Here is a 12,184-nt window from a genome sequence, read left to right on the forward strand (position 1 = left end):
TCCCTTAGATGTTTCTCTCTCTCTTTCTCTCTCTCTCTCTGCCTCTCCTCCTCCCTCTCCCTTCCCTCTCCCCTCCCTTCTATTCACTCTAAAAAATCAATGAAAAAATACCTTTGGGTGAGAATTAAAAAAAGCAACACATTCACAAATTATAAATTAACTAATTAAAATGAAAGAGTAAGAGGTTCTGCAACAAAACAAAATATTTTAGAGCTCGGGGTAATGGTACATTGAAAATACCCTTTTATTTCTACAATAGTGGCCTGGTGCATAAAATTCATGCACATGAAAAGGGTATTAATTAGAAGAAATATTTTAATATTGCTATTTGCCCTTTCTCTAAAATAGAAATGTCAGAGATGAAAGAAAATTAGTAAAATGTTTATGAAAATCTTCCTCCTGTCAGTCTGGGGTGCACCATGGAACCCAAAGTCAAGTCCCCGCCCACCCACATGCATCTCAAAATCATGCGAGACCCAGACCTGGCTGCCCCCGCCCCCTTGGGCTAGTTCCAGACCTGGTCGGTCCCACCCTTGTCAACCCCCAACTGGTAGGGGGTCACAACCTCAGGTCCCCTGGACCAGTGCCAGGGTGGAGGGCATGGCCTGAGGTCCCCCAGCCTGGGCCAGGGCAGGGGCACACGTTGAGGTTCCCCATCAAGCCCTGCTGGATGGGCGACATGGCCTGAGGTCACCTGGCCTGGTGCTTGGGTGTAGGGTGTGGCCTGAGACCACCCGTCAAGCCTTGCTGGGCAGAGGACATGGTGGCAGAGAGGGGTATGCACAGCCTCAGGTTCCTGCTGATTGCTTGTTAAGGCTCACTATAGGAACTTGGTCTCTGCTGTGGGTGCAGCCATCTTGTGTAATGGAAACCCCTGTCTCCGCTGTGGGCGCCACCATCTTTGTGGTGGAGTGATGGTCAATTTGCATATTCCCCCTTTATTATATAGGATTTTATTAGAACCTTCAATTCACTGGCTACTTTTCTGGATAGACTCTGGCCCTTGTATAAATGAAATGGAAAGAAGGAGGATGTGTGTGAAGCTTCTGAATGTAAAACTGAGTTTGTGTGGGGAGGAGGTGGCTGGCAGAGTGAGGTCCCAGAGGGTGCTAGCAGAGGGGAGGAAATATGTGAGGCACTCATTCTGATGTGTGGCACTTCTTTTCAGAAGGTAGTCAGCCCAGGTTCAAGTTCGTTTCAGTATGAAATAAAATGATGCTGTGTGAGGTGTTATATTTATCTTCATCAAACTCTGAGCCATGACTTCAAGTCAATGGCAGCAAACTTAGTTTTTCATTGTTCATAACAACAAATGACTTCAAATGAATAAAAAAACCCCTAAGGTCTGTTTTAAGATGGTAATAAAAATAACAAACAAACAAAACTTTCATTAGGTTTGTTGTACTTGCCCACCTGTGATGGCAACTCGGGAATAGTGTCTTCTACAAAAATCCTACCCTTGAGGAATTGACAGGCTGTTGAATAATGAAGATAATTTAATATCAAAGTAAATGCCAGACATATGCCAAAACGGTGGCCATGCGCCTGCATTTTATTGCTAATATAGAAATAGGTAACCTCAGCTGCCAAAAGCAATTAGGAAAGTCAAGTATAGGGGGACATGGGCGATAGCTGTGTCCTGAAGGATGACCTTACTTGCTGTGTTCCTTTCTATGGCCTGGGAGTCACAGGTCTCTAGCAGTTGTGGCAGTAAATGATTTGTCTATGGCAAAAGATCATGTATTCATTTTGTGTATTTTTTGGCTTAAGAACATTACAAAACTTTCCCCAGTATAAAATTCTCAGGGCAAATTTATCCCAATAATGGAGGCAAATATTTAATTCCAGTAGGGATTGATTAAGCAAATAATGATAATAACAAGAATAACCATATGCTAATGTAGTGCTCATTCTGCTTTCTAGTAAAACTTTCATATTGCAGAAAACTGGATTGATATCATTCTAGGACCCTTCTAATACCTGTGAGAGAATTAATATATTTTAAACCCTAATTGCATTCTTCCTTCATCTGGAGATTGTGTGTGTGTGTGTGTGTGTGTGTGTGTGTGTGTGTGTGTATGTTTGTGTTTTCCCTCCAGACTTTCCTTTCTCCTTGTGCTTAATTTAGTTTGATACAGGATTTTTTTGTTCAGTTCTCTGGTCCTCTTTCTGGACAATTGCACTTAATACCAAATCTTTAAATGCCACCTTTATGCCAATAATGTGCAAATTTATATGTCCAGCTCTGACTTTATTACTGAACTCTATAAAGTCATATCTCAAGCTGCATTCTAGACAACTCCCACAGAATTCATGATTTCTTTCATCCAGAACTATTCTTCCCAAACTACCACTCTGTCAAATGGCTCAAGCCATCGAGCCTGTATTTTCCTTACCTTTCAGAGGGCTGTCAGCATCCTGCATCCATTCATTCCCTCAACCCCTAGTGCTATTGTCCCAGTCATGACACAAGCATCTCTTGCCTGGATCTTGCCTTAGCCTCTTCCCAGCTATCTCTGTTTTCTTCATGGCCTGGCTACAATTCATTTTTTCTTATAGAAACCAAAGGGAGCTTTTAAAAATGTTTAATAGATCATGTAATTTGCTTGCTTAGAGTTCTCAAATAGCTCTTATTTATATTTAAAATACAAACTCCTTATCATGGCCCAAAAGTTCTTCTGTGGTCTGGCTTCTGTTTTCTGCTCCTTCCATCAACTTTACCCCAAACCTATGCTCCAGCCACACTGGTCTTTCTGTTCTTGGAATAAACCTAATAATTCTTGAGGGTTTTCATGCTTACCATCTCCACCTGGAATCTGCTGCCTCTTCTGTGTGCAAGGCTGTCTTTTCCTAGACATTCATGGCTCAGCACAACTTCTACTTCATCCAAGAAGTTTTCTGACCACTTACTTTTAAGTGGCCTCATTCTTCCCAGTCACCTTCTCTCTCTTTACATCATTTAATTTTCTTTATGGGATCTAATATTTGAAACCACTTTGTTTATTAATGCTTTTATGTGTTTGCTGTCTCTATTTTCTCATCCTATACAGTTCTTAAGAAACTTTCTTTTTTACATGATAGCACATCTAAGAAATAATCAGTTGGTTCTTTTTATCCATGTTAGTTATTCCATATACTAAAGCCCTAATATGCAAATTGACTGGTGGAATGATTGGTCACTATGATGTGCACTGACCACCAGGGGGAAGACACTCAATGCAGGAGCTGCCCCTGGTGGCCAGTGCACTCCCACAGGGCAGACATCCCCTGAGGGCCCTGGGCTGCAAGAGGACACAGGCCAGGCTGAGAGACCCCTTCCACCCTACCCAGTGCACGAATGTGATGCACCGGGCCTCTAGTGTTCTATAAAGGAACTGTGAATGCTGACTCAGCAAATACTAACCCATTGCTCCTACAGAAAATACAGGATTCCAGCATTCTTACCAACCCATCAATAGATAACGTTATCACATGTATGTTTTTTATTAGAGACACTTTATTTAATATATATTGTTCAAATGAAAGGAAAAAAGTTTAGCATTATAATTCATAAATGAAGTTTTATGATATGTTTCAGAATGAACTTTTTCTAATATATTTTTTCCTCTGTAAAGCATATTGCAGTTAGGAACACTAGACAGTACCTTGACCTAGTGGTTGGGGTCCATATTAAATAGCAAATTATCAGCAAAAAGCACAGAAAGATGTGATATTAAAAAGATCACAGAAAGGACAATTGTTTACAGTGTGAGCTGAAATATGAAAGCAGACTCAAAATTTTCACTGCCCCACATTCATAGGAATGACCATAAAAATCTGGGAGTATTGATTTTGATGTTAGAGATAAACTTTAGTGAGTAGGAAAATTTGCAAATATAGGGTTATTGAATAATGAATGTTGACAGTATTTGAATAGCATATGAAGGTAAATTAAGTAGTGGTTTGCATGCTTATTAGACACCAAGTAGAGACATCTAGTACACAATGGTAGGATATACGACTCTCGACTGTTCCAGCTTCTTCTGAGCCCATCCTAGCCATGCAAAGACTGAGAGGATTATTCTTTGGCACAACTCTAGCTATTGGTGTACCCCATCCTCAGGAGACCTTTTCCTTTTTCCCAGAATAAAGCCTAGTGAATAGTATTTGTTGTACAGAAGGAATTGGGTTGGTTTCTCATTCTGTGATGTTGAAATGACAATAAGGAAGAGAGAGAACATTTTTTGGTATGTATTTCATATGTGTGTGTGTGTGTGTGTGTGTGTGTATGTATTTCCCCAAAATGTATACACACTTTAACAGCTGATGCCTCAATTTTGAAAATGAAATGCATTTTAATAAACACTCTCTTTATAATTATTCAAAGTGTGTGTATAATTTTGGGGGGATATATATAATTTTCCAAAAGGATTGAGGGAATTTACAATAAAATTATTGACATTATAAGTCAAATTATTAATACTAAGTAAAAGATAAAAGCCAAGGTAGGAATAAGGGACTCTGTCTATCTACCCTTCTGTCCATTTATATAGTAGACTGGTCAAGGTTCAGTTTCATATTTCTCAGATCTCAAGGATGAGAAATGTACAGTTTTCCTTAATAAATTGTATTGACTTATTTGGTATAGATTCTTTTATTTTTGTTTTATTAAATTCATGCTTCTATAGTATGCTGCTTTATATTCATTTGAAAAGAGGGTTAGGCATATTTAGATGAATAGAAAAATAAAATAACCTCTATCTGATCCAAGAAAAAGCAATTTAGAACAAAGAACAGGATGATTCTTGGTAGCCAGGGTAAAGGGAAAAATAGTGGATTGCATATCTTTCATTGTTTGGCAGAAGTGGTTATCCAATGTGCAAGGAGGGAAAGTTTACTGAAATCATTTTTTTTCTTTTTCTTTTTTTTTTTTTTTACTGAAATGCGCTCTTAGGTATTTAAATATGGAAACTTCAGAACGTTATAAAACATTGAGTGGATAATTCTAACATGCATTGAATTTTGCTAAGTGCCACACAATTTATTGAATCATCCCTAATTTCTCCCACCCTTCATTTAATCTTTATAATAAATCAGTAAAGTATATATTAGTACTCTTCTTGATGTATAAATGAAAGGACAAAGGATTTTAGGCAAGTCTTTGTTGGCTTTGGCTGAACATTGAAAAAATAATTTTAAGTCTTAGATCTACAAAAACAGTTATGTGAGCAGCCAGAGTGATATAGTCAAGGTATATAGCTTACTGAGCTTTGTTAAACTGTGGGGCTACAGCTTTAAAATGATTTCTAGTATTTTTTTTTAAAGAAAAATAACTTTCAATCTGTCCATGCCAGGCAGCAACAGAAATAGTTTCATTGGTACTAAGCCTGCATTAAAGAGACTAATGGCATTGAAACTTATCTTCATAAGATGGGTGAGACCTCACCATTCAGAATTGGTGTCAACTTGAATGGGTGATTCTAAAATACCATCCCATTGAAAGCAGATGATTCATGGATGTGCTGAAAAGCATTTAGGAATCCTTTTCATCCAGCTCCCTTTTGAAGGCTGTTAAATTTTGCCATCACGGCTATGCTGCTGAGCTGACCATGCTGAGGTGCATGTGTCCTAGGATAAAATTGGAATCGAAGTGGACATGCCATCAGAAACTTGGCACTGATGTGCCAGGAAGCCTGCAAGAGAGAGGAATTGTTTTCTGTTATCAGAATGTCAGAGATACAGAGCCAGGTTGATTGAATGGCTGCTCTGAGTAAAATAGAATTCTCTATGTGTTTAGAACTCTTTCACTTCTTCATCTCCCTTCCTGGGGACTTTTCAGGAGCCAGATATAAAACCCAATAAGAGGGGTCCTTAGGAGGCCTGAAATGAAATAAGACCTGCAGTGGTGACTGGTGTTCACCCTCCTCTTTGTGATGCAGTGGAAGCATCATGTAGCACACAAAAAAGCATCCTCATCCTAGTTCTGGCAGCTTTGGGCAAGTTATCAGAGCCTCAGCTTTTTCATTTATAAAATGGAGACCAGAGATCTTCTTCAAGGGCTTATGTAGGAGCCAGTGAAGCAATGTATCCTCAGGTTGTGTCATGTCACGGGCATTCAAACAATGCTAATGAAATTCTACCTTCCTTGCTGAAAGGTCTGGACTAATTACTGTAGGTATACAGCCTTCCTTTCCAAAGATTTGAGACTTTTATATCAGATGGCTGCTTTACCGTATCCTGAAACAATGATTCTCAAATGGGCCTACACATTGTAACTACCTAGGCAGTTTTAGTCTGAGGTATGACCTAAATATCAGAATTTTAATGCTAGAAGAGTCTAATAGGCCGATAAACAGAGGTCTGAAAGACTATAATAGGAGGTGCACTGCTTATCACTTAATGTGTACTTATTTCTTTAAAAAATGTTTTTTATTGATTTTTAGAAAGGGAGGAAGAGAGAAGGATAGAAAGATAGAAACATCGATGAGAGAGAAACATCATCAGTCAGCTGCCTCCGGTAGGCCTTCTTCTGAGGAGTGAGCCTGCAGTCTGGGCATGTGCCCTGACTGGGCATTGAAGTGGTAACCTCTTGGTTCCTGGGTCAACGCTCAACCACTGAGCCATAGTGGCCAGTCTATACTTAATTTATTTTTTATGCCAAAGTTGTGTAGCCAAGAGTCATAGTATTTTGCTTTCATGTGCAGAGTCATAACTTCCATCAAAGCTCCTACCCAGTTCCTCTCCAGCCAAAGGCTAAAATAATTGGTTCAGTCTTTGTTGGGGAACTGATGGTACTCTGCTCTACTTCATGTATAGGGCAGGCAGTATGTCCTAGTGAAGGCAAACTACCAGTATAGGACATACACTTCTTAAATATAAATCCCCCAAACAGATATAACAGAAAGAGATACTGAAGCAAGATCAAAGACTTAGAGAATAAAGAAAATTAACTGAACCCAAAGAAATGTATAATAATCTTTAGGAGATTACTAAAAATCAGCCAAATCTCATATTTCCCTAAGGAAATCATCAGATAAGTGGGGAAAAAATGTGTGTATATTGCAGCATGGATATACAGTATTTACACTAAAAGAAAAACATGCAAATTGACCGCCCTTCCGCTATACCCACCAGCCAATCAGGAGTGAGTCTGCAAGTGAACTCAACAAAGATGGTGGTAGCCATGGAGCTGGAGAGAGCAGGAGGCGTGGGTTTCCCCTGGCAATGGCCTTAGCTCAAGGAGGGGTTGTGAGCTTGGGTCACTGGGGGTTGTGGCCAGCCTGAAAATGGCCCTCAGCCCCTTACTCAGGCTGGCCACACCCACATGGGGTGAGGGTCCTCACTGAGGGGGTTGGCCAGCCTGCAAACAGCCATCAGCCCCTCACCCAGGCTGGCCAGGCACCCCAGTGGGGACCCCCACCCTGAAGGGGATGTAGCTCACCTGAAAACAGTCCTTAGCCCCTCACTTAGGCTGGCCAAAAGCCCCATCAAGAACCCCAATCCTGAAGGGGGTGTGGCCAGCTTGAAAACAGCCCTCAGCCCCTCACCCAGGCCGGCCACACACCCATAGCAGGGACCCTCATTTTACATCTTTATGATAGTCTGATTTTTTTTAAAAAAACACATATAAAATATTTTGCAAGAAAACCATGAGTAAAAATGGGCAAAGATGCTTTATTTTATTTTTTGAAACTTTTGTTTTTATTACTCAAAAAAAGCTTCATTTTAAAAATTACAATATTTAGCTTTCTAACTCTGTACTTATGCCTTCAACCAGCCAGCACAGAGTCAGAAAGGATTTCCTGCTCCTCGATATGGAAAGCACACTTGATTTTATCACTGACACATTTAGCACACATAGACCCACCCTAGACCCTGCTGATGTGCTTTTCTGTTTAAGAGAGTCTCATTAGAACTTTAGGTCTCACAGCATGAGCTCCGCGGAGTTGGCCTGGGCCCACCAGGCAGATTCGGGTGCTTTCCCAACCTTCCTGGTGTAAAGGTAAACAATTCTATTACCAGGAGTTCGGGACAGTCTGGTTTTGTTAGACGCTGTATTGTAGGACAGCCTCCGACTGTATGTCAAACGCTGGACCATGGTGAATACCTAAACTGAACTCACTGTACTGGGAAGAGCAAAAAATATTTTAAGTGTTAAAAAAAAACATTCATACAATGGGTTCAACTTTTAGCAAGCCCATTTGCTTAGAAGTAATGTCTATAAGGGCAGAAGTTGTATTTTTGGCCCCATAAGAGTCAAGTACAATGCTTTGATCCTAACAGAGTTTAGTAAATACTACTATAATTCTTTTGAAATTGCCATGATCTAGTGCCGTGGTCGGCAAACTGTGGCTCACAAGCCACATGCGGCTCTTTCGCCCCTTGAGTGTGGCTCTTCCACGAAATACCATGGCCTGGGCGAATCTATCTTGAAGAAGTGGTGCTAGAAGAAGTTTAAGTTAAAAAAATTTGGCTCTCAAAAAGAAATTTCAATTTGATATTTGACTCTGTTGACTAATGAGTTTGCCGACCACTGACCTAGTAGAACAGGATTGAAATAATTTGTCCAACCTGGTTCATGGCAATGATAATCATCCCTAAGTTTTTTACACATGGGAAATAAAGTGGGTTTCCGGTGTTCATTTATTAATACTGAATTTATTTGTGTGTATTTTGGCAGATCTCTGATTGCAGTGTTCATATAACTCTGTCATGAATGTAAAAGGCAATGTCAATTGACGTGCATTCCGACAAGCTATTAGCAACCCTCCGATCTCAAAGTCAGACTCAATTGCATAATTAGTCCAAAGATAAGTCTGCTTTTAAAATGCTCTAATCGGTCAATCAATGAACTGAAAACTACCTCTCATTTTTATACATCAAAAAAAGAGAAGTTTATTAAATGACTAATGTATACCCACAAGGGTGAAAGGCAGAACATATCTGTTTCAGAACAGGGGACCTTTTCAGAATGAAAACCGGGACAGCATCTGTTTGTCAGGGCATGATGCCATGGGTGAGCCAGCTCCCAGGCTAATGATTGGGTGATGTGCGGCCCGTCAATAATGTGACAGTGCTTCATTAGGGGCGCTTCACATAGGCAGATGTTTCCCTGAAGGAATTGGGCATGTGCAGTGACAACTTCACTGTAGACTGAACTCAGATCTCTTCTTCACATGGAAATTGTAGATGAGCTGAAATGTTGGTGGTTCAAATTCTCGGTGTCATATTGGCCATCAGTCATTTGATGAACATAGGAAGGAATAATAATAGTGTTGTTAACCTTTGTATTAATTATAACATCAAAACATAACCACCTTAATATTTTCCCCCCCAAGAAGCATTCCAGGGGTAGCACACTGAAAAGGAAAGAGAGGAAAAATAAAATATACAGCAGTAGTTTAAGTACACCTTTGATAATATACAGCATTTCTGCAGCAATAGATTTGAACTGTATTCCCGCTCAGTAATATTATTATTATTACCCTCAGCTGTTTGCCAGTAGCTGCAGGCGTAATTTTCTTTTTTTACTGCTCATTGGACCCAAGCCTGCTCAATTTGGTGTAGTTGGCTGTGGCATCTCTCACTTTCTTAAAACACAGGCCTTTCCAATTTCCAAGAATGTTTATAGTATCAGAGTAATTTGAAACAGGTGTTTAAGCCTCACGTCTCTGCTGTGCAACAGAAGGTTTATATATTTTTCATTATATATTGAGACAGACCATGGCACTTGGAATGACCATCTGTCACCAGATGCATGCTGTGTGCTGAATGTAAGAGAAATAGGACTTTTCACTGCATATTCCTTTCAAAGTGATGAGAGGCATTCTCCCGCCTTCTGAATCCTCACTGGTTGTTTCGGATAAAATTTAAAAAAAAAAAAAAAAAAAGTATTTTTTTTTTGTTTCTTTTCTCACAGAATGTCCTCAATAAGAGATCATTAGAATGTACAGTGTTTCTATTTGATTTAATTTAAAAAGTCATAAGCCTAAATGAGAGAGCAGTTAGCCTGTGGACTTCCCCCAGAGGTGTGCTATTTTAGTCCATGTATTTCCTTCTTTGTTTCACAGCGCTGAGAAGTCTGGGTCTTAAGTACTAGTTCCCTTTGCAAAAATCTGGGCTCCTGAGTCTTAGTTGCCAATGCAAGAGCCATGGAGACCATAGAGGCAATGTGACTTAGTGAATCCAGCAAGATAGCAACTGCGGCAACCTGGAGGGACCACCGCCTGTCCGGAGGGAGCAGTGTGTAGATCTGCTGATGACTCTTGTGCAGAAATGTGCAGGCTCTGCCTCAGCAGATCTATCTGTCATTCAGAAACAACTGGAAATCTGGATTTTTTACATGCTAACTCCTAATATTTAAATATTGGTATTGTGAGAAAATAATTAAAAGGCAGGGTGGGCCAACCAAGTATCTATCCAGTCCGAAGTGTGCTAATTTTAAACCTATTGCTTAGACTAAATATCTCCTGATTCAAACGAATCTTTCGAAATTAGCAAGATAGTCTATCCATGGGTCAAATACCCATGTTTTGTTATGGCAATTTTTTTCCAACTGGATGTTATCAATTTCTTGCTAATGATGGTGGTAAGTGATGCTGACAATGTTTACCTTCCTCTTGCTGCCCAGCAGGAAGCTGAGATCATGTTGATATTCACTCTCTCCTAGACTCCCACTCTGGGATTTGGAATTAGAAGGAAAATAAGTAAGATAGGCTGCAGGTAATCCTAAAGCTTTAGGGTGGGGACACTGCTCAGGAATTTGGGAGACTGCAAAAAAGCATTCCAAAAATGAACAGGTGAAAATTCATTTACTTGTACACCAAATATTTATTTGGTACCTACTATTTGTTAAGCACTGTTTTGTTTATTATTCAGCAAATATTTTCTGGGTGCCTACTATGTACCAAGCATTACTCTGGGAAGTGAAGATGTAACAGTGAGAAAAAAAACTAAACAATAATCTTAGTTTTTCTAATGGGGCTGTGGATGACTTACATTTGACAAAGTTACTAAATTATATGTTACATTATATGGTGATAAGGACTATGGAGAAGATAATGCAGAGAAGGATCTGGGGAGTAGAGGAGAAGAAGGGAGTTAGAAGCAAAAGATGATGCCACACTTGAGCTTAACTACCTGGGTTGTGGCATTGTCATTGCTGAGCTAGGAAGAGATCAGCAGGTTTGGAGATGAAGATCAGGAACTCAGTTTTAGATGTTATGTGTTGGACATTAAAGAGAGGTGTAGACAATCAGATTTCAAGGAACATGTCCAAGCTAGAGCAATAATTTTGGGAGTGACCAGGTGGTGTTTAAAACCATGGAAGTGCATGGAAACAAATACAGATAGAAAGGAGAGGAATTCCAAGGATCGAGTCTGTGTTTTTACAACATATTTTTATGAAGCATTTACAATGACTTTGCAGATACAAAAGAACCAGCAAACAAAACTGAGGAAGAAGAAACAATGGAGGTAGTAGGAAACCCAGACAAGTATGGGTCCTATGAAGTGTAAAAACCATCTTGAGGGCACTTCATAAAATTCAAATTCTGGCCTGGCCAGTATGGCTTGTATCAACCCATGAACCAGGAGGTCATGGTTAGATTCCCAGTCAAGGCATATGCCCGGGTTGTGAGCTTGATTCCCAGTGTGGGAAGTGCAGGAGGCAGCTGATCAGTGATTCTCATTGATATTTCTGGCTCTCTCTCTGTCTTCCTTCCTCTCTGAAATCAAATATATATAAACTCTTGACCGTTCACTCCAAAACACACTCCATTCTGGGTGATTCTGATGCAGCTGTTTATTAGCCATACTTTATCAAACATCAAATAGGTGTATGATTCTGGGGATTGGATGGCCTGTCCAGATTGTTCAGTGATAGGGCATACAGAACAATGATTTGAAGGACAGGCGAGGGAACTCAAACTTAGGAGAACAAGACTTACCAGGAGAACAAGACTTACCAGGAGAACAAGATTTACCAGTGGATTGCCAAGGCAGGGTAGAATCACTGGCATGGCTAATCTGAAGAAACTGACTTAGTTGGGCCCTTGATTATGCCAGGTATTGGGAGCTACAGCTCAGTCTGTGGGTGGGGGCTGAGTAATTGCATATGCCAATTATATGGGACTATGAGTCAAGGCAGACCATGCTGTGGAAATTGTCTGCCAAATCAATATAAGACCAATCCCAAAAGAATAGA

Source organism: Pipistrellus kuhlii, unplaced genomic scaffold (assembly GCF_014108245.1).
Source record: "Pipistrellus kuhlii isolate mPipKuh1 unplaced genomic scaffold, mPipKuh1.p scaffold_m20_p_2, whole genome shotgun sequence".
Taxonomy (NCBI): Eukaryota; Metazoa; Chordata; class Mammalia; order Chiroptera; family Vespertilionidae; genus Pipistrellus; species Pipistrellus kuhlii.